Source organism: Protopterus annectens, chromosome 11.part0 (assembly GCF_019279795.1).
Source record: "Protopterus annectens isolate FY-2018-M chromosome 11.part0, PAN1.0, whole genome shotgun sequence".
NCBI lineage: Eukaryota > Metazoa > Chordata > Ceratodontiformes > Protopteridae > Protopterus > Protopterus annectens.
In genome coordinates, this window is record NC_056745.1 from 463,012,729 (window position 1) to 463,036,772 (window position 24,044).

General features: G+C 44.6%; 1 protein-coding gene across 1 annotated transcript in view; it reads left to right on the forward strand.

Annotated features, from left to right (window-relative positions):
• The window catches only part of MCM10 (minichromosome maintenance 10 replication initiation factor), a 948,221-nt gene that overhangs the window by 314,370 nt on the left and 609,807 nt on the right, over positions 1-24,044 (forward strand). The gene's annotated exons all lie outside the window — the stretch shown is intronic.

A 24,044-nucleotide genomic window follows, 5' to 3' on the forward strand; every position in this document is an offset into this window, starting at 1 on the left:
CAAGATCATGTTTTCCTAGGGTGCAGGATTCAGACGGTGCCTTTGCTGGCATCCCTGTCTCCCCCAAGGCCTTGACTCTCATTTCCTTCTTTCAGATTCTTCTTCCACTGACCTCCATCACAGCCAGAGATTGTTTGAGTCTTCTGGGTTTTATGGCATCCACCATTCCCATGTTACCAATAGCCAAACTCCACGTGAGGAAATTTCAGTGGTTCCTAACATCAGTCTGGCAGCAACATGTGCATCCCTTAGAATTTACAGTTCTTCCTTGTCTAAAGAGGGAATTTCATTGGCGGATTCAGCAGCTGTCTCTGAAACCAGGCCTTCCCTTCCATCTCAAGAAATGTTGACAGACAACTAAGAGGTAGTTTGGGGAGCAGCCTCTGGCACAATGAAAGTGCAGAGAGTCTGGTCTTCTGTTCAGAAGATGAAGCACATCAAAGAGAAGAGGGCATTTCTGCAGGCACTTCAGGCCTTCCATCCTCTTTTCTCCCTAGGGCCTCTCAGACAACACCTCAGTTTTGTGGTATGTGAACAAACTGGCGAACAAAATCTTACCTTCTTTGTAGGCTTGCACTCATGGTATGGGAGCTTGCTGTTCAGTACCATGTGACTCTTTGGGCTGTTTATATTCCCTCAGGTCAAAATTTTGAGGCAGACACACTGAGCAGGTCCTTTAGTCAATCCCACAAATGGATGCTTCTTATGGATGTGTTTCTTGACATTGTCCGCAAGTAGGGTACTCCTCAAATAGATCTATTTGCCTTTGCTCTGAACAGACAACTTCCTCAATTTTGTGCCACAATCCCAGGTTCCTGTGGTTCTTTTTTTGTTTGAATTGGTCAATGCTGGGTTGGCTTATTCCTCTGTTAAGTCCCACTTATCAGCTATCTCTGCTTGTCTGCCTTTATCTCCTGCTTTAGCTTCTAAGTTTGAGTCAAAACAATTTCTGAAAGATGTCATTCACATTAGACCTCCCAGGAAGCCTGTTCCTCCTCTCTGGGATCTTAATTTTGTTTTTGAAAAATTGACCGGCTACTTTTGAGCCTGTGGCTTCAGCTTCCTTGCAGCACTGTGCTTGGAATACTTGAAGCTCAGACACCAGTCTGGGCTGAGTAAAGGCAACAAACAGAAAGTACAAGTTATACACTTACCATAAATACTGATTTTCTTCGTGTTTCACTGTTGCAGTCATCACACTTGGGTTATCTGCCTGCAGGTAGCCCTCAGTCGGCCCGAATACCAGAGACTTAGTATTTCTGCATCGGATGCTGTCACTCCAGGACTGACGTCAGGTTGTCGGGGGTATAAAAACAGGCAGCTGACACCATTACATCAGTCTTTCTTGCCGAGCAGCCTGAAGCAGAAGCAGTTCGCAAGTGCCGGTCGCCGCTACCTGAATTTTCGTTTACGAATTGAATAATCCTGAAGTCTTCTAAAGCTAAGTACCCCGTTGGGGATCTTTTTTTCTTGCTCTAACTGATGTCAGAAAAAAATTAACAATTGTCTTGCCTGTGGAAAGCAAATACCTCACAAAGATTTTCATTCTTACTGCGTCACCTTTTTAGGCCCAGACCACGACGTACCTCGCTGTCGGTTTTGTGTCTTGTTTAATGCCCAAACCATTTGTCATCTGGCTCTCCTTGTCGCTAAATTCTTTCGCTCTCGATCTCCGTATTCTGAACTGGCTTCGGTAAGCAATCCGACTACCCATATTCTGAAAAAATATAAGGATAAAGACAGAGACAGACCTCATAGGTCCAGAGTTGCCAACGACGCTTCCGTTAAGCTAGTCACCAGTCCGCTGGTACTCAGTGAGGCACTTTTGCAGCCTCTGATGCCCGCTTCAGTGGATTTGCAGGTCTCTACCGAGACCCATTTGGAGTCCGGTATGCCTTGAGACTCTTCAACTATGGAACCTGTGGATGTCTCTACCTTGTATGGGTCCGGAGCCACTGTGCAGGCACCGGCATCTGAGGCAGTTCTTCGCTCAACCGATGTTCGACTCAAACCAACAACTTCTATTGTAACCAAAACTACAGAGTTTCTTAGGCCCAGAGTACGCACTATACCTAGAAAACTGACGACCAAAGCGCATGCAGCTGCTCCCATGCCACAAAAACAAATGCTTAGAATGGCAGAAGACCTTATTATGCTGATTAGGAGAAGTCAGCCTTCCCCTGCTAAGACAAAAAGACACCAGTCCCCTACAGCTTCTACAGACCAGGAGTCCGATGACTCTGAGATTTCTGAATATGAAGACATGCCCTTATCTGCTTATGCAGAGGAATCCATTCCCTGTGTCTCCCCTCCAGAGGATTTTTCTTTTGGTGAAACCTTGCATACCTTAAGAGAGCATTTCCACTGGGAAAGCCAAGACTATCCTCAGTCCAAAAAGAGACTCGGAGAATTCCTAGAGTTGCCTCAGCACAGGCCATTAGCAATACCCCCTGTCCTAGATTGTTGTTGATGATGTTTTTATGGAATCCAGTCTTACTCCTGACACTTTACCTCCTGCCCCTAGGAAACCAGACAGGTACTACAGAGTACCTGATACTCACAAATTTCTTTTCAAGAATCCTACTGCTGACCCAGAAGTCATTTCCCAGGGGCCTAAAGGTATCAAGGCTACTACAGCCAATAATCCCACCCCTTTTAGACAGGGATTCCAGAGCTTTGTACAGATGGGGTAAGAAGGTATATACCTCTGCAACTCTTGCTATTAGGGCATTGAATTGTCAGTTTCACATGCTGAAGTACCAGCAGCATATTATGGAACGTATTAAACAAAAGTGGCAACCTTTACAGACTGGGCAGAAAATAAAGAATTGCAGGAGCTTATGCACTCTGCAGCCAAGTCAGTAAGCATACTTTGCAGTGTGGCTTTGATGCCCTAGAAGTATCTTGCCAGGCAGCAGTCACTGGATCTGTACTGAGAAGACATACCTGGCTCAAGGAGCAGACCTTCCCAGATCATGTCAAATCAAAGTTACTAAACGCTCCTTTGAACAAGGACAGTTTGTTTGGCACCAAAGCAGAAGAAGTTCTTAAAAAGATGGAAGAAAAAGCTAAGTCTATGCAGACTGTTAAAGAATTCTTAAAAGTGCAACCCCCTAGATTAAGTAGGCATTGCCCTTCCAAACGGTGGTCCTTTCCAGCCCCTCCAGGCCTTCTCAAACCAGACCACCCAGACTACAGTCTCGGGGTATGCAGACATCTTAGCAATGGAGTGCCCCCACCTCTAAAGCAGGGAGTGGTAAGCCACCTCCTTACGGAAAAAACTCACAATGACTTCTTTACACCACTCCCCAGCCCTTCCCAGTTGCTTGTGCCCCTAGGAGGAAAACTTGCCCTTCATGCAAAAAATTGGATGTCCATCACACAGGACCATCGGGTCCTCAACATTGTATCCCAGGGGTACAAATTTTATTTCCATTCACTTCCATCCCCAAGCGGGTTTCCAGACCTTCCTCCAAACCAGTGGGCAGAGGCTCAAAGCCAAGCAGCTTCCCTGATCAATATCAGAGCTATTCAGCCAGTTCCAGTAGAACAGAGGGGTCAGGGATTCTACTCCAGACTCTTCCTGGTACCCAGGAAAAGAGGGCTGTTGGTGCCCAATCCTGGATCTTTATATTCTCAACACCTTCCTGGTGGTACCAAATTTCAAAATGCTTACCCTGCAACAGCTTCTTCCTGTGCTAGCCAAGGATGCCTGGTTAGTCACCCTAGACTTAAAAGACGCCTATCTCCACATCCCCATAAGGGAGTCATGCAGGACGTATCTATGTTTCAGGGCAGGATCTATGCATTATCAGATGTTCATCGTGCATACAGCTGCAGTCATAACAGATGGGTTATCCTGCCGTCAGGCGGGTCCTCTTGTCGGCCAAATTCCAAAGTCTAGGTCCGGCGTCGGTTGTCGTCACTTCTTCCCTGACGTCAGTGCAGCACGGGTACATAAGAGGCAGCCGACGCCATTTTCTTCAGTCTTTCTTGCCGTGCGGTGCCCGAAGCAGAAGCAGTTCGCAAGTGCCGGTCGGCCAGCTCCTGAGATTTACGAAAGTATTTCAGCCGAAGTCTTCTTGAAAGCTAAGTACCCCGTTGGGGAAGCTTTTCTTGCCTCAGACCGATGTCAGACAAAGTTAATAATTGCATTTCATGTGGGAAGCAAATACCGCATAAGGATTTCCACTCTTTCTGTATACCTTACTTAGGCCCAGACCACGACGTCTCGGCCTGCCGTTTTTGTGCTAGATTCAACAAACGCACTATTAAGTGTCGGGCGGAGTTCGCCCTTCACTTTTTTGGCAAAAAATTTAATTATATTATGTCGTCGGATACTCCGACTCGAGTTTTGAGCAAAAAACGCAAGGATAAGGACCAACATACGAGGTCCGCACCACCTACTGAAACCAAGCTAAGGCCGACTACCGGTTCTCCGGTACTCAGCGAAGCGCCGACGCAGCCCCTGAGTACCGATGACAATGCATTACCGGTGTCTTCAGTACCCGAGGTCGCAGGCTCCTTGGCCCCCATTCCTACTACAGATACCGACGCCACTCCTGGCGGGGAAACTCAGAATTTAGACAGGCCTGCCATTTCTCAAGGGGTCTTCAGGCCTTCCTCCTTCTCTATTAAAGCCTTCACTAAATCTAAAACAGCCATGAAAACCAAAAAACAGGTTCCTCAGAACCCCTCTCAAGTCACCATGCCTAAAAAACACATGCTTAAAATGGCTGAGGATTTGATTACTCTTATCAGGGGTTCTCAACCCCCCCTCTGACAAAAGGCCCAGATTAGAGGAAGACTACCCTTCCTCAGATCAAGCTTCTATTACCTCAGAACTATCTGAGGACCAGGATTATGCCTATTCTCCATTCGAAGATTCTGATGCAGAGGGAGTCTATTCCCTCGGTCAATCCCCCCCCCCTGCCCCCCCGAGGACTTCTCTTTTGGAGAAACCCTGCATACATTGAGGGAACACTTTCACTGGGAAGGCCAAGATTACTCAGATTCCAAGAAAAGGCTCAGGGAATTTCTTCTGCTCCCCCAGCATAGGCCTCTGGCTATCCCACCTGTTTTAGATATATTGGATGATGTGTACACAGAAGCCAGCCTTAATCCTGATTCTTTGCCTCCAGCTCCTGTTAAACCAGACAGGTATTACCGGGTTCCTGATTCTCACCAGTTCCTATATAAAAGCCATACTGCTGACCCAGAAACTATTTCACAGGGTCCCAAGGGAATTAAGGCCTCTACTGCTAAAACCCATTACCTTCAGAGAGAGATTCCAGAGCTTTAGAAAGGTGGGGGAAAAAGGTGTACACCTCGGCCACTTTAACCATGAGGGCATTAAACTGTCAGTTCCATATGTTAAAGTATCAACAGTTTTTGATATCTCAGCTGAAAAGCAAGATGACACAACCAGATTTAAAAGAGTTGCAGGATTTGTTGCATGGTGCAGAGCAAGTGGGTAAACATACCTTGCAGTGTGGTTTTGATGCTTTAGAGGCCTCATGTAGAGCTGCTGTTACGGGGTCTGTTATACGTAGGCATGCTTGGCTCAAACAGCAATCCTTACTAGATCATGTCAATGCTAAATTATTAGATGCACCTCTTCAAAAAATATGTATTGTTTGGTGTTAAATCTGAGGAGGTACTAAAGAAAATGGAGGAAAAAGCGAAATCAATGCAAACAGTGAAAGATTTCCTGCAGGTACAGCCTCCACGTTTCAGCAGAAACTGGCCTTCAAAAAATTGGTCCTTTCCAGCCACGGACAGACCTCAAAGGGGCAGATACAGGCATCCAAGGGGGTAGAGGGCTACCCCAAGGATCTTTCAGAGCCAGACAGTGGCAAGCACCAACCCCCAAGAGGTAGAGAAGACAGATCACAGTCTTTTAGAAAACAGACACAATGACTTCCCCCTACACCTGCCAAGCAAAGCTTTAATGGCAGCACCTTTGGGCGGAAAACTGACATTATTCTCAAAAAATTGGCATATTGTTACAAGAGACAAATGGATTCTGGACATTATAGACAGAGGCTACAGGTTCCACTTTCACACCCTTCCAGAAATGAGAGGCATGCCAAACCTGCCACAAAATCAAAGGGCAGAGGCACAAAAACAAATTTCAGCTCTCATGGACATGAAAGCAATTCAAGAGGTACCTGCAAAAGAACAAGGTCAAGTGTTTTATTCCAGACTATTCCTGGTACCAAGGAAAGACAAAGATTGGAGACCTATCTTAGACCTATCCATCCTAAACACATACCTACAGGTGCCAAAATTCAAGATGCTCACATTACAGCAGCTTCTTCCCATGCTGGGCAAGGAGTCTTGGCTGGTAACATTGGACCTCAAGGAGCCATACCTGCATGTCCCTATCAGACAAGATTGCAGAAGATACCTCAGATTTCTTGCAGGTTCAACCCATTACCAATTCTCTGCATTGCCCTTTGGCTTATCTACTGCGCCCAGAGTGTTTACGAAATGCCTGGCATCAGTAATCACCTTCTGCAGACTACAAGGGATACAAATCTACCCATATCTGAACGACTGCCTGATCCAAGCGGACAGCAAGGACATACTACTGCAGCACCTGGTGTTTGTAATAAAACTATTGAACTTCCTGGGATACACAGTCAACAAAAATAAATCAAAACTAATACCCTCTCAACAAATAATTTTCCTGGGTGCCAGCTTGGATACAACCACCCAGATGGCCTACCTCACGCCAGACAAGCAAGGGCAACTGTCTCAATACTTCAGAAAAATGGCAACTTACACCAGGCTAACTGCAAGGAAAATCCTGCAGGCTCTGGGGTTCATGGCATCTTGCATCCTACTAATCCCATGTGCAAAGCTGCAAATGAGGAAACTTCAATGGTACCTAAAAAACTTATGGTCTCAACACAGCCACAGCTTGGAAGCAATTATACCACTCATTCCATGCCTTCAAAAGGAATTTATGTGGTGGGCTCAAGCTTGCCAAAGAAACACAGGTCTTCCTTTCTGTGTACCTCAAGCAACTCAAATCATCACAACAGATGCCTCAGACTACGTCTGGGGAGCACACATGACAGATCAGTGCATTCAGGGAAAATGGACCCGAAAAGAGAAGCACCTTCACATCAACCAAAAGGAAATGCTAGCTGTGCAAAAGGCTATTATGACCTTCAAAGACCTACTGCATCCAGGCCAGCTATTGCTAAGGACAGACAACACCACAGTGATGTGGTACATAAACAAACAGGGAGGAACTCATTCATACCCCCTGTGCAGGCAAGCCATGACCCTATGGAACACAGCACTGGAATTGCAAATTCAACTACAGGTGCAATTCCTGCCAAGGAAGGAAAACACACTGGCAGACAACCTAAGCAGAAATATGACAGATCCATACAAATGGAAGTTGCATCCTCAAGTTTTCACAAAGATAACTCAGGCATTGGGACAGCCAGACATAGATCTCTTTGCTACCCACAGAAATTGCCAGTTGAAAAAATTTTGTTCAAGGACCTATCATCCACAGGCCTGGAAAGTGGACGCACTTTCCTTCAATTGGGCAACATTGTCAGTCTATGCCTTCCCGCCTCTTCCTCTGCTGTCTAAAGTTCTATTAAAACCAGAGCAGAGAGGCTGAAATGATTCTCATTGCTCCAGACTGGCCAAGACAACACTGGTATCCGCTCCTGAAGAGCCTGACACATTCCCCACCATGGATCCTGCCTCTAGTCCCTCTTCTGTTGTCCCAGCACAACTACAAAACTCTTCACAGCCATCTCAAAACTCTAAATCTAGCTGCATGGAGAATTCCTTGATTTCTCAACAGTTTCTCCTCTCCAAGGAGGTGCAGGATGTCATCTTGGAGGCCAGAAGACCTTCTACTAGAAACGCCTACTCCGCCAAATGGAAACGATTTTGTGCCTGGAATCAAGAAAAGGGACAGAATCCTTGGGTAATAAACATACCTCAAATTTTACAGTACCTAGCCGAGATGTTAAACAATGGACTTTCCTTCTCCTCCATCAAGATCCACGCGTCAGCCATTTCTGCACAATACAACATAGACCCTCCTTTATTCTCTCATCCTCTCTTAAGGCAGTTCCTCAGAGGGGCAAAGAATATAAAACCCCCAAGGAAACCACCAGTCCCTGCTTGGGACCTCAACTTCGTATTGGAAAAGCTGACCCTTCCTCCCTTCGAGCCAGCTTCCTCATCAGAGTTACAGTACTTGTCATGGAAAACAGCCTTTCTTCTGGCTATCACCTCAGCTCGCAGGGTTTCGGAGCTACAGGCCCTCATGGCTGTGCAACCATTCATCATTTTCCATCAGGACAGAGTTTCCTTACGAAGCAACCCTATCTTTATGCCAAAGGTAGTATCCAGTGTAGCTTTGAATCAGACTATCCACTTACCTACCTTTTATCCTAATCCACAAAACAAAGGGGAAAGACTACTACATTCCTTGGACATTCACAGACAACTTCGTTACTACTTGGTCAGGACAAAGCCATTCAGGAAATCTGAGCAACTTTTTGTGTCCTATGCTGCAGGTGATCAAGGAAAGGCTATTTCCAAACAGACAATTTCAGAATGGATAGCCCACTGCATACGCTTTTGTTACTCATTTCATGGAAAAACTGTGCCTGCATGCATCAGATCCCACTCCACCAGAGCCACAGCTACCTCTGCAGCCTTCCTCAGGGGGGTCCCTACCAAGGACATTTTGGAAGCAGCCACCTGGAGTTCAGTGCACACTTTCTCCAAGCACTATCACCTCCCACTATACTCAAAAGATAGAGCAGGCTTTGCCACAGCAGTCCTGCAGGGCATCCTAGCCCCTCCTAGTTCCACTTAGTGCCTACCACCCTTACTTAGCTTTGGGATTCTACCCATCTGTTATGACTGCAGCTGTATGCACGATGAACATAGTACAGTTTTGTACCTACCATAAATGTAGATGTTCGAGTTCTCATACAGCTGCAGTCCAGGTTGCCCCCCCTCCATCCCCTCTTAGGACAGGCCTTATGACAAACACTTTTCATACAACCTTTTTGGGGTATTCTTTTACGGTGTATTTGCTTGCAATTACTGTTTTTGATTTTTCAACATTGCATCTTTGCATAACATTATGTTTGCCTTCCTTCTGGGGGCACCTGACATCTGGGGCAAGAAAAACTGAAGAAAATGGCGTCGGCTGCCTCTTATGTACCCCTGCCGCACTGACGTCAGGAAAGAAGCGACGACAACCGACGCCGGACCTAGACTTTGGAATTCGGCCGACCGAGGACCCGCCTGACGGCAGGATAACCCATCTGTTATGACTGCAGCTGTATGAGCACTCAAACATCTACATTTATGGTAGGTACAAAACTGTACTTTCTTTGCACTTCCCTTTGGCTTATCTACTGCGCCCAGAGTTTTCACAAATTGCCTGGCTCCAGCCATTGCATACTGCAGGCAGAGAAATATCCAAATTTTCTCGTACTTGGACGACTGCCTGATTCAGGCAGACGGTCAGGAATTGCTGTTGCAGCACCTGACATTTGTGAAACACCTTCTCACTTCCTTGGGATAGACCATCAATGAAAAGAAATCAAAACTGGTACCTAGGCAAAAGATTGTATTCCTGGGAGCAAGCTTGGACACAACATCCCAGATGGCATTCCTCACTTCAGAAAAACAAGTCTATCTGACAGCCTACTTCAAATAAATGGCCACCAATGGCCACCAGAACCCAGCTATCTGCAAGAAAAATAATGCAGGCCCTAGGGTTCATGGCGTCATGTATACTGCTAATTCCATATGCAAGACTGCAGATGAGGAAACTTCAGTGGTACTTAAAAAGTCTTTGGTGCCAACATTCTCAGGACCTGGAAACAGTCATTCCTATCATACCCTGTCTAAGGACAGAGTTCCTTTGGTGGGCAAAAGCATGCTACCACAACAAGGGACTGCCCTTTTTTCAACCTCACGCTGCCCAGACCCTAACCACAGACGCATCAGACTATGCCTGGGGAGCACACATGGATGGCAAATGCATTCAGGGCCACTGGAGCCCAAGTCAAATTCATCTGCGCATCAACCAAAAAGAGATGCTAGCTGTGCAGAACGCCCTGACAGTGTTCAGATCCTTACTCTTTCCAGGACAACTGCTAATAAAAACAGACAACACCACAGTTATGTGGTATATCAACAAGCAGGGGGGAACCCACTCCTACCCACTCTGCAGGTTAGCCATGGCCCTGGGGCACACGGCCTTGGACATGCAAGTCCATCTGCAAGCTCAATTTCTGCCAGGCAAACAAAACTCACTGGCAGACGACTTAAGCAGAAATCTCCTAGACCCACACGAGTGGCAATTGGAGCCCAGCTCCTTCAACCTTCTGATTTAGAAATGGGGGACCCCAGAGGTGGATCTCTTTGCCTCCTCCTACAACTACCAGCTCAGCAAATTCTGCACCAGGAATCCTCTCAGCAGGGCCTGGAAAGTGGATGCCCTATCTTTTCAGTGGGTAAATCTCTCAATCTATGCCTTTCCCCCCTCTGCCCCTACTCTCTTGAGTATTACTCAAGATAAGACAGGACAGACCAAGGACAATTCTGATTGCCCCGTACTGGCCACGTCAGCACTGGTACCCACTCTTGCGCAGCCTGTCACCAGTGCCACCCTGGCACCTACACCAGAAACCAACCCTGCTCTTTCAGCAGGAGGGACAGATTTTGCATCCACAACTGCAAACCCTAAATCTTGCAGCCTGGCTTATTCCTTGAATTCTCCCCCAGCAACCCTAAGCAAGCAGTTGCTGGACATCATTCTTGAAGCCAGAAGACCCAGTACAAGAAAATCCTATGCTGATATGTGGAAAAGGTTCTGCTCCTGGATTCTATCTAAATGAGAGGACACAACTCTGCCCTCCCTACCTCTAATCCTGGATTACTTAGCAGATCTACTACACAAAGGCCTGTCCTTCTCCTCCATTAAGATACATGCCTCAGCCATTTTGGCTCATTACAACACTGAGCCTCCTCTCTTCTCGCACCCTCTTATCAAACAGTTCCTGAGAGGGTCAAACTACGTAAGGCCACCAAGAAGAGCACCCAGCCCTGCTTGGGACCTTAACTTTGTACTGGAAAAGCACACGCTTCCTCCCTTTGAACCTGCTGCATCAGCAGACTTAAAATTCCTCTCTTGGAAAACAGCCTTGCTTCTGGCCATCACTTCAGCTAGAAGAGTGTTTGTGCTACAAGCACTTATGGCTGTGGAACCCTTCATTATTTTCCATGCTGACAGGGTTTCCCTCAGGACTAACCCTTCCTTCATGCCTAAAGTGGTGTCCAGTGTGGCTTAACCAATCCATCCATTTGCCAACTTTCTTCCCTAATCCTCAAAATAAAGGGGAAAGGATCCTTCACTCCTTAGACGTGCACAGACTGCTTAGATTCTACCTTGATATAAGACTAAGCCCTTCAGAAAATCTGACCAGCTACTCGTCAGCTTTCCAACAGGGGCAGAGGGCAAGGCCATTTAAAAGCAAACAATTTCCAAATGGATAGCACACTGCATCCATTTCTGCTACAAGCACCATGGGAAACCAACCCCTCAGGGGGTCAGAACACATTCCACTAGGGCAACATCTACCTCTACAGCATTTCTCAGGGGAGTCCCTACCAGGGACATCCTGAAAGCTGCTACCTGGAGTTCAGTACACAACTTCACCAAGCATTACCACCTGCCTATCTTTTCTAAATCCAGGGCAAGTTTGAAACAGCAGCCCTGCAAGGCATACTAGCCAACCCTAACTCTTCTTGACTGACTCCACCTTTCTTCAGCTTTGGGAATCCACCCAAGTGTGATGACTGCAACAGTGAAACACGAAAAACATAGTACAGTTGTATACACTTACCATAAATGTAGAGTAGATGTTCGAGTGTGTTCACTGTTGCAGTCCTGGTTTCCCTCCCCCTGTTTTTTTCTCTCTCTCTCCTCTCTATGGCCCCTTTCAGGGGTATTGGTATTTACTTTTTACTGGTGGTGTTTTAACCACAATAACTTAGCTCCCTATTTGGGGGGCTCCTGACATTTGGGGCAAGAAAAACTGATGTAATGGTGTCGGCTGCCTGTTTTTATACCGCTGACGACCTGACGTCAGTCCTGGAGCGACAGCATTCGACGCAGAAATACTAAGTCTCTGGTATTCGGGCCGACTGAGGGCTACCTGCAGGCAGATAACCCAAGTGTGATGACTGCAACAGTGAATACACTCGAACATCTACATTTATGGTAAGTGTCCATAACTGTACTTTCTGTTGTTAGCCCTTACTTCAGCCAGACTGGTGTCTGAGCTTCAAGCTCTTATGGCTTGTCCTCCTTTTTTGTTTTTTTCATAAGGACAGGGTGTCCTTGTGTACTAATCCTTCTTTTATGCCCAAGGTGGTGAATGAATTGTCACTTAATCTATTCATTTTCCTACTTTTTTCGCTTCTCCACAATCTGCTAGCGAGAAGTTACTATACACCTTGGATGTGCATAGAGAACTCATTTTTTATTTGTATAAGACTAAGGCTATCAGGAAATCTGATCAGCTTTTTGTTTCTTTTCATCCCAGGTCTTTGGGATTAGCTGTTTCTGAGGAGACAGTTTCTTCTTGGATTTCTAAAGCTATTTCTTTTCGTTATGCTTCTCATGGCAAGGCCCTTCCTTCTTCTGTTAAGGTTCATTCCACTAGGACTGTTGCTTCTTCTGGTGCTTTCTTCAAGGGTTTGGACACCAATTCCATTCTTGAAGCAGCTACCTAGGCCTCTGTGCATACTTTCACAAAACACTACAAGTTGGATGGAATTTCCAGAGCTAGAGCTAGTTTTGCTAGGGCCATTCTTCATGGCTTTCTAGAGAGCTCTACTGATCCTTCCTCCACCCAAGTTTCTTCCTGAGCTTTGGCACTCTCCCTCATGTTAAGAATACTGGAACAGTAGAATAGATGGACATAGTATAGTTGTGTAAAATCTTACCATAATGATAGATGTCCTTCTCATCACTGTTGCAGTATTCAATCCCTCCCTCCTACCCCCAGGTGCTTTTGTGTCTTCTGAATGTACTGTTTATCTCTTTTTATTCCCTTAGGGTAGCTTTCCAACTGGCGGAATCATTTCTGAGGATGGTACGTCCTGACACCACTTTTATTCCCTACGTATGTGAGGAGCATACGTGCGACGTACTGTGTACCTTGGGTAGTAAAAGGCTTTGGTATACGGGCTGGATGTCAAGATGCCCTTTGCAGGGAATCTCTTCATTGAAGAGTACTGCAGCAGTGAAGAGAAGGACAGCTGTTATGGTGAGATTTTACACAACTCTACTTTTTGCTAGGTGTTAATGTTTTTGCCCTTCACATGAGATTTCTGTAGTAGCCATTTCTAGTTCCTCAGACCACTCATCTCTAGTCCAGGTACTTTAGATGTTGGCAGACAACATTATTAGTGATCCACCCAGCAATTTGTCCTTGGCACCCTATCCAGTAGGTAGAAGAGGAAGGACCAGACTTGGCACATACAAAAGTTATGTATGTACAATAATGAGAAATATGAAGGACTAGGTCTGTCTTCAATTATGAGCTCACCCTCCATCTGCTGCCTTTGTCTGGGTCTTGGATGTTGCGCCACAGAGCTTTTTTCTCCTTCCTTGGTCTCTTCTTTTCATGTGTTCCACCCCTCCATTTTGTGTGGGCTAACAGAAATATGGAGAGACAAGATTATGTGCACACAATTGTGGGAAGAGGGGATAGGTTAGGTAGCCTGGGAATTGTTTTGCTCATTTTTGGTTCCCCAACATTATTATTGTTTGCAGTCTTCTCATATGCTTGCTCCCAGTGATCACATCTCAGCAGCTTCCATGCCTTGATGGCTTTCCAGTTTTATCCAGTCTAGGAGAATTCCCTGCTGAGAGGTTCCTGCATATGGAGGCCCTGAACTGCATTTACAGGCTGTTAAGGGGATGAAGCTATGTAGGCACTACTGAGCAAAATTGGCCAGGTGGGGAGCCATCGTTCTGTAGCCCTTCATAAGTCTTTTTCTTAGCCTTATCCCCTCCCTGCATGCTGACAGGATACATGCTACTAGGTTTGGTGAGAAGTTATGTGGACTATTGATGTGCAGGCCCTAGGCCTGTAGAGCAGCCATGCCTCCCTTTCTTCTTGTATGCCCAGCCTAGTGATCTCTCTGGACCCCTGACTCCACCAGGTTTAGTGAGAGCTCTGCCCGGCATGCTTTCTTCCCCTAGATAGGCACGGCCATCCTCCGTGTCTACATCAGGTGCCTCAGCTGCTAAACAGACACTGAGTGCTTGGGTTATAGTCAGGGATTCTCTTTCCACTACACCAGTAGCACAGGCTTCAGGAAAGTTTTAGGTGTCGAGCTGCCCAAGTTCTGCTGGTCTCAAGTCTTCTACATAGAGGAAGATGGACTTTGGCTTTTACATATGTATTTATGTTAAGTTCATAGCTGCTTTCATTTCTTGTTTTTTTTAATTTATCTTTTGTACACAAAAAATATTTATAGAAACACATTATTTTAATCAAAAATATTTACTATGTTCAGGAGTGAGCTGCACATCATGATCCTGCCTATTATAGTCTACGAAATTTGTTAGAGAAGAAATGTTTGTGTATTTGTGTATTAGACTGTTAGTAACTATGCAACATAATTGCAAACATAACCCACTTCAGCAAAATAAATAATGTTATGTTGTCCTATCTTGCCTTCATTCTTGATGGTTGGGTAATGAACCGCGCATCAGTTCCGACGCGGCCACATACTAAAACTCGAGAGCTTTCACTGGCTCAAGGCTGCATCCTATCCCAAGATGCCTAGCAACAGTTACCCAGATCTCATTTGCCACTTGCTGCTTTGGGATTGCTTTTTCGCTGGCTCAGGCTAAGTTTTTTCATACTTTGCTTTTTTGTGATTTCTAGTAGTTAAATCTTTGATAATTTAACTTTGTTAAATAGCTTACTCTTTTGGGTGCCATTTAAGTGTGGTTGTAGGTTCTTTCACTGTGTTTTTGCTGCTTCTGTGTTGGTCGTCGTTCTTTCAGGCCTTTCCCCTATCCCAGCTGAAATTTAGCTTCTTCTTAAACTAATCCGTTTAAGTTAGTGGATTTGTTTTTGCCCCTTCTTGCTTAGCCCATTTTTAGTTAGAGGGCTCTCCTTTTCTCTTATTTCCTTAAACTTTGAAGGTTTCACCGTTTAAGTTAGAGGCGTCTCCTCAGGTTAGAGGAGTCCTTCGTTTAACTTAGAGACCTCTCCTCTAACCCTCTCTCTTTTTTCTGTATAAAAAAAAACTTTGGTCTTTCTCTCTTCTGGTGTTGGTTTTGTTTATTAAGTTAGACTGTACTTTATAATGTGTCTTTTTTTTTTTGTACTGGTTGTGACTAATTACCAGGATAAAGATCCTACTAAAGAGACTAGACATGCCGGTTTTAAAAAGTGTGATTCTTGCACACAAGAAATGTCTATAACAGATGGACACACTAGCTTTGTTTATTGTTTGGGGGCAGTTCACCTGCAGGATTCCTGCTCTGTTTGCCACGGCTTTAGTTCAAGGGTCCTGCAGGAGCAGAAAAGCAAGTTAACAATCAGGGGCTTATTAAAGGAGTCTTTCAAAATAGCTGTCGAAGGGAATCAGGCTTCCAAATCTTCTAGCAAGTCCTCAAAAACAGCAGCTGTGGCTCCGGTTTCTGAGCCGACGAAGAGACAAGAGAAACAGGTTACTTTGGATCCGAAGTCTGTCGATTCCGAGAAGGCTAAGTCTCCATCGGTTCCACCTGAGTTATCGGAAATGTATCGGAGCCAAAAAGGAGCCAGTCACCGTCCTTAGAGCCGGTCCATTTAGTGCCACAGTCTCCTCTGCTGCAATCGGTATCGGGTAGCCGCAGATCATCCACCCATTCCTCTCGATCATCCAGGAGCTTATCAGACGATGATGTGGAGCGGGTGGTAGAAGGTTGCTTCGGACACCGGCCCTAACAAAAATTCTGTCAAGCCCAGCCCAGAAGGACGTGGAGCTGACTACCGAATCTACCTTACCTTCTATTCCTCCTCCAACTCAAGACGAGTTTGGAGCCAGAGTGCCTGGAGGTCCTTGTGGTCGAACCGTCGGACTCAAAAACCATCCATGGTGTCTCGATTCTGACATTTGCTCCGATTCCGTCTATGTTGTCTTCCATCAAGGGATCTGGGAGCCGACATTCCCTAGTTGGTTCCGGGGGGGGGGGGTTGAATCCGACCTTGTCGGATCTGACTCTTCCACTCGGGACTTCAGCACAGGTGAGTTCGATGCCCACATCAGCCTCAGAGCCATCATCCTTGGTGCGGGGGAGGTCTCCTGGTTCCTCAGAGCCAGAGGCTCCCTCGGGCTAGGATTGTGGTGTCTTTGAGGTAATGAGTGTGCTCTCCCCCGAGACTGCCCCATCCTTGGCTCTAGCTACTCTTTCCCTGAAAGGGGCAGTGTCAGCCTCAACACCATCTCTCCAGCCCAAGCGTAGAGAGCCGATGCCCCAATGGGTGAGACACTCTCTTCTGAAACCTCCCCAGAGTATCCCTCTGAGGAGTTCCCTTGGAAGAGAACCTGTAAGAGGAATCACCTAGGCTCCCCTGAGTCTGTCACATCAGATATGGACTTGGAGGATTCAGAAGGGTCCCCATGGTCACCCTCTGAGGATGTCATCTTTTCAGACATCTTAGAGATCCTGAAGCAGAGAGGTGGCTGGAAGACCCTCTCCCCTTCTGAAGATGAGTCTGTATACCTGGAGGCATTTGGCTCTCGACCCTCTACCTCTTGGGTGTCCCCACCTTTCGACCAACTCCTTGGCATAGTCAGTCGAAAGGCGGGGGGGGGGCTCTCCAGAATCTGTGGAACCTGTTCCGAGGAGGCCCAACAAGTTTGTTACTGCCTCGGACGATAAGCAGTTCTTGACCAAAGGTGTCCCATTAGATGCTTTGGTGGTGGTGGCGGCCATCAAGAAGGAATTAGCTGAAACTTCATCTGTCTAATAAAGAGTCTTGAATGATGGACAGATATGGGAAGAGTATGTCCTCTTCAGCAGCCTTTACTCCAATTTCGCTGAACTATTTATCCCATTTTACCTGACTTCAGAGGGATCTCCTGAAAGAGCTAGGAGATACCCCCCAGGTGCTATAGCTGCAGGTGTGCCAGACAAGGAAAACTCTCAGCTTACGACTCTAAATTCTGTAGTAAACTCCTCCATGCGCCTCATCTCCTACGCAGCCGATGGAGCGAGTAGGGTAGCAGGCACAGGAATAGCTCTGAGGAAGCATTCCTGGATGTGCCTTTGCGAGTTTGCTGAACCCTTTAAGTCTTCCTTTATAGACGCCCCTTTGACGGCTCGTCTTTGTTCGGGCCAAAGGTTAAAGAGACTCTTACCAGGTGCGAACAAGATGGGAAAACTTTGTCTGCCATGGAAGTATGTTTTTCCATCCCTGCCAGGCCTCATCCCAGAGGCCAGAAGGGTGGAAAAATGTGGTTCCAGAAATCCCAAAGAGCTTCGCCGGATGCACATGGTGAATTTTCCCCCAGGGGCAGATGGAGAAATAATAATGGAAGATGCTACTCTCGTGGCAGAGGGGATCCACAGAACCAGGGTGACAGAGATACATTCTCTGGCAGGCCCTTACAGTGCTCCTGAAAGGAGGCCTGCCTGTCCACCTCTGGAGGCAGTTGGGGGCTGATTATCTCTTTACCCAAAGGCCTGGCTCATTATCACTTAAGACAACTGGGTACGGTCGATTAAATCCAGGGGGTACAACATGCCCTTCTCTTCTCTTCCCCCCTCCAACAAGATCAATCCCTGAAATCCCACCCAATCAAAGGGATCAACCCTAGATATCCAAAGGTTGCTGGAAACAAGAGCCATCCAAGAAGTCCCCGCAGACCAAATCTGATCTAGAATTTACTCAAGGTTCTTTTTAGTTTCAAAGAAGTCGGGTGACTGGAGGCCAGTCTTAGATCTCAGCAAACTGAACAAGTCCATAAAAAAGTGAAGCTCCGGTTGGTGTCACTGCAGTCTTATACTCCCTTTTCTGGGACAAGACAGTTGGATGTGCTCCATAGATCTTGAAGATGCGTACTACCATATAAAGATGGACAGGCGATCCAGGAGATATCTATGCTTCCGGCTGAGAGCCAGTCATTACCAATTCAGAGCTCTGCCCTTTGGTTTCACTACAGTCCCACAGTGTTTACCAAATGCATGGCAGTAGTCACGGCTCACCTGAGGCGTCTAGGATTCTGGGTGTTTCCGTACTTAGATGACTGGCTCCTGACCGCCACCACTGAGCATCTACTGTCCAAGGCAAGGGACATCATCATTCATCTCTGCTCAGAGCTAGGCATCACCATAAATTTCAAAAAATCTGCCTTGTTGCCTTCACAGCATATTACCTTTATAGGGGCAGACTTGAACACAAAAGACATGGTAGCAAAACTGCCTCACGAAAGAGTACTAATGCTATGTCATCAGGTGTCAATCTTGCTCATGAAGAAGAAAGTACAGGCAAAGTTTGTCCTCAAGGTTCTGGGTTCAGTGGCAGCGGCAATAACATTAGTACCACTAGTGCGTCTACATATGAGAATATTACAGTGGCTACTCTTTGCTCAGTGGTCTATGTAGGAGTTACCCATGTCACACAAGATCCTCATTACAGACACCTGCAATAGGGACCTACGTTGGTGGCTTCGGTCCATGCAAGTAACGATAGGCAGACCATTTGTCCTCCCCCAACCAGTAGCTACAGTGACCATGGATGCTTCCCAGATAGGGTGGGGGGAGCATTATCTGAGACAGACTGTCCAAGGGACTTGGCAGGAACACTAGTACCATTTGCACATCAGTGTCCTAGAGATGCAAGTGGTTCTTCTGGCATTGCAAGCATTTCAGAGCGCTCTTCCAACAGGTACGATTGCAATTCAAACAGACAATATGTCCGTGGTGTGGTACATCAACAAGCAAGGCAGAACCAGATCCTACCCCCTCTGTCGAGAGGCGCAAAGAGTATGGCAGTGGCGATATCTTCTCAACGTTTTCTGGTTGCAACGTACATCCCAGGGAAATCCAACATGATAGCAGACAGGCTAAGCAGGGCAATTCTTTTGCCTCATGAGTGGTCCTTCAAACAGGACATTGCGAACCAAATTTTTCGCAAATGGGGCCAGTCTTGCTGCGACTTCTCTTCCACTTCCATTGACTCCAAATTCAGCAGCTACTTTGCCCAAATCCACCCGCCGGTGGGGGGGGGGTCACCCAGGGATGCACCTGTTCACGATTGGTCCCTGGGACTTCTTTGCAGGCTAATGCTCATTGCTCCTTACTGGCCTCAACAGATATGGTTCCCTTTCCTGTGGCCCCATCTTCAGCAGGAGCCTTGGATCCTGAACCCAGTGGCGGATCTTGTGACTCATCAGTCAAGAACGCTCCACCCCTCTATTCAAAGCCTCAAGCTGACAGCTTGGTTGCTCCACTTCCCATCTTAGCCAGGCTTCCAGAACTATCCCCAGCAGTGCGACACATTCTGGTTTCGTCGCACAAAAATACAACTAGGATTGTGACCAAATGGAAGAGATTTTCTTGTTGGGCTGACAAGAACCATATAGACCCCTTTACAGCTCCTGTATCAGCAATTCTGGAATTTTTAACAGAAACCTTTAATCAAGGTGCAGCTGCAGCCACAATATGGGTACAACTAGCAGCCATATCAAACTACCATATAGAAGACATGGGATATGAGAAAAACAAGGTTGGACACTGCTGGCAGCGTTTTAAAATCTTTTATTGATAAAATCACAGGATAAGCGCTTTCGGGATAACCCTTCTTCAGATGAATGAAAGAAATAAAATTGTCTGCTTTTATACATACTAGTAACCATTCACATTCAATGAAATACCCGCCTATTTTTTAATATAGGCTTAATTGGTATTACTTCATTCAGTCCAGGCCACCTGTTCGCCATCAGATTAACAATCCAAGTGGTTTCTACTAACTCAGTTTGTAACATAATATCACCCCCTCTAGTGCTAGGTCTGATGTTGGCAATTTGAATGTATGCATAGGAAATAGAGCCACATGTCTGCAAAGTGCATTCCTTTCATCATTGTTTCTAATGCTGGAAAGGTGTTGAAGTATTCTAACAATATTCATTGTACGGCATGTGGCTCTTCCTTTGAAATAAAATGTTTTGTTGGTAACAGCCATTACCTCCGCTAGGAGGGTTTCAGAATTGCAAGCTCTGTCTATCCATCCTCCCTATTTGATTTTCCACAAAGACTGTGTCTCTGTCAGGACAAATCCTTCTTTTCTGCCAAAAGTATGTCCTGAGTCCAATTTAAATCAGTCTATTGAGCTACCTGTATTTTTTCCCAATCTTGGCAACAGGGCAGAATACAAGTTTCACCAATTGGATGTTCATAGGCAGTTACGTTTTTACTTACATAGGACAAAGGAATTCAGAAGATCTGACCAACTGTTTCATTCTCAGAAAATAGAAAAGGATCTTCAGTTTCAAAAGTCACCTTATCAGAATGGCTTACAGACACCATCACTTATATGTATAGCTCTCAACACAAGCAACTTATAGGAAAAATTTGAGGTCATTCAACTAGAGGTATATCGACCTCCACTACCTTTCAAGCCAAAGTACCCGTAGACCAAAACCAAATTAGATCTGAACCAGACCAAGAACAAAATGATGTATCCAAAGGCTCAACAGGAACAAAAAATTCAAAATGACTTAAATAAAACTCTGTTTTAATGAAATAATAAAAAATTCCACATCAAGCGCTTTCGCCTGGAGGCATACCAGGCTTTTTCAAGATGAACCATGATTAAAAATTCAAGGCTTAAGAACTTTCTAGCCCAAATCATGTGACTAGGATAGCAACTAATAAAATATGCAAATCAGATGTTAAAGTGCCAACAGCAATTCTTTCATTCAATGAAATTATACAATGTCTAATAACCCACAAAATTGTACTAAATAATGTAAAAACGTGTTTAAATTACAACTCGTAATAAAGCATGTATGACTGTTTTATAAAGCTACAAACAATCTTAAAAAACTTAAAAACAGTCTTAAAAAATTATTTTTATGTCTAAAAAATCTATTAAGAACATTACCTCCGCTAGGAGGGTTTCAGAATTGCAAGCTCTGTCTATCCGTCCTCCCTATTTGATTTTCCACAAAGACAGTGTCTCTGTCAGGACAAATTCTTCTTTTCTGCCAAAAGTATGTCCTGAGTCCAATTTAAATCAGTCTATTGAGCTACCTGTATTTTTACCCAATCTTGGCAACAGGGCAGAATACAAGTTTCACCAATTGGATGTTCATAGGCAGTTAACGTTTTTACTTACATCGGACAAAGGAATTCAGAAAATCTGACCAACTGTTTCATTCTCAGAAAATAGAAAAGGATCTTCAGTTTCAAAAGTCACCTTATCAGAATGGCTTACAGACACCATCACTTATGTGTATAGCTCTCAACACAAGCAACTTATAGGAAAAATTTGAGGTCATTAAACTAGAGGTATATCGACCTCCACTACCTTTCAAGCCAAAGTACCCGTAGATTCAATTTGTGCTGCAGCCACATGGGTCAACCCTCATACCTTTATCACTCATTACAAAGTTGATGTGGCCTCCCGGAACAGGGCAATTTTTGGTTCCACTGTTCTGAAGAGTTTATTCCCTTGAGCCACCCGAGAAAGAAGGTGCTGGGGATGCTGTCCCAACCATCAAGAATGAAGGCGAGATAGGACAACATAACATAAAGAAGTTATGCACTCACCATAACGTTCCATGTTTGTTGTCCATAATCTTGCCTTCATTCTTGCATCCCACCCTCCTTCCCCCTTCCTGGAGTATCAAGAGGAATTTTTTGAAATTGGCTATGAGTTCTGATTCCCTTCGTGCCTCATGAGTTATAGGCAGAGAGTTTGTTACTTTTACTATGGTGGGTTAGATAGTCTAGTGATTGGTTTCTTACAAACGAGATCTGGGTAACTGTCACTAGACATCTTGGGAATAGGGTGTAGCCTTGAGCCAAGGAAAGCTCTCGAGCTTTCGTATGTGGCCGAGTTGGAACCAATGCTCGGTTCCGAACCTAACCATCAAGAATGAAGGCGAGATTATGGACAACAGAAATGGAACGTTATGGTGAGTACATAACTTCTTTTTTCATAAAATTGTGCAGTCTATAAAAATACTTTTACCATATTAGGTAGATTTGCTGTGATACTTATTAAGGGGTTTATTGTTAACTCAAGTCAAATAAAACTGGTGTTCCTCTGGCTACAGTTGGCGAGTGTCTTGTTTCATTGAGGAAAGATTTGCATTACTGTTTTGTATAGTTAATTATTTTTAGATCTTTTCTGATGATAAATCCAACACACCCGTTATTTTTAGATATTCTAGATTTAAATCCATGCCCATAACTTGAACTTCTTTTCTAGCTTGTAATATTAAATTGTGTTTTTTCCCCCATGTTTCTTCAGTGTAACTTTTGTGGCTGCATTCGCAGAGCTGATTTTGCGATACAAGTAAATGTCAGCTTTCATTTTATAGTATAAAAATTATGGTAGACTTTTCAAGGCTTATCAATTCCCTCATTTTCACTTGAATTTCTTTTCTTTTTTTTTTTTTTTTTGAAATTACCGAGATCTGATACTGTGGGTTTCTACATTTTCAAATTTAAACTGCAATTCTTAGCAAAAATAATGAATTAAATTTTTATTTTTAAAATCTTAAGACATTTTTTCATAGAGACTTCACTTCCTTCATCCCCCAGTTTGTAATATTATACCCCTTCCTCACTTGTTACTTAAATGTATTAACTCAGAGGTTGCTGTACTTCACAATGGGGGGCGGGCAGGGTATTTATTTAGTAAATGGCGCCTTTTAGTTGGGGAGCAGTACACATACATAGCTGAGGTTTCCTTTGACATCATCTTTGCTTGGAGATTCCGTGACACACATTCCTATGTTTATAATATAATTTGTGACAAGATAATGTTTGTTAAACAAATATCTTCGAGCTGTGACATGTTACCTAAATTAAATCATCTCTTTAGTCTTTGGAATTTAAGGTATGTTTTTCGAATAGAGACTATCTGAATTAAAACTACTCTGCAAAAATATGATTAGATTGTTAATTTGATCTTCTTCATCTACTTGGAACTTATTTTTGAGGTGGGTGTGCCAACTGGCTATTGGGATTAAATATTTCTTAGTAACTGTTAGGAAAGGTACATTTTCTGTTTTTTAAGCTACAATTTCTTCTGTTTAAAGTCATTTCACGTTTTGTGCCCTGTAGTAGAAAAACTTGTTTTCTTTGAAAGTGTGTGTTTAGTGCACTATTCATAATTTCTTTTGTAAATGCTTGTGCATAGGTTTTGTCTGACTCCACATTCATCTAGTAGTTTTGTTTTCATAAGTTTGTTTTTTTCATGTGATGCATAACTTCATATGATAGGTATGCACACAAATTGAAGATATTTTTATTTAGCATCTATTACATATTAGAAGTTCTCAACACACACACATTGTATCTTGTCATTGCTTTTTGAATTCTAATAGCATGCAGTGTGATCTTCCTCAAGAAACCATTATAAAAAATCTGCAATGATGTCTCATTGAGTAGTTATAAGCCACTTCCCACTTTTCCTCTTAGTTCGCAAGAAGTACATGTTATGCTCTTGTGTTATCTAGCTTTACTTTTCTCAAAGCAGTCTCATACTGCTGTCATTTGTCTCCTGCAGGTAGGGACCCTTCACTTATCCATCCATAAATTTGTAGTGTTTTGACTTCACCTTTGACGTTTCTTGAAGGAACCTGTTGCTATCCACATCTTTCTTATATTTAGAGCAGAGATGTCTGCTGTGCTCTGCATGGTTACTGCCTGCAGGAAATTTGTATCTGTGTTCACTACCGTCTAACATCTCCTGCCTTCTACTTTGATGAGTTATGACACAATTATT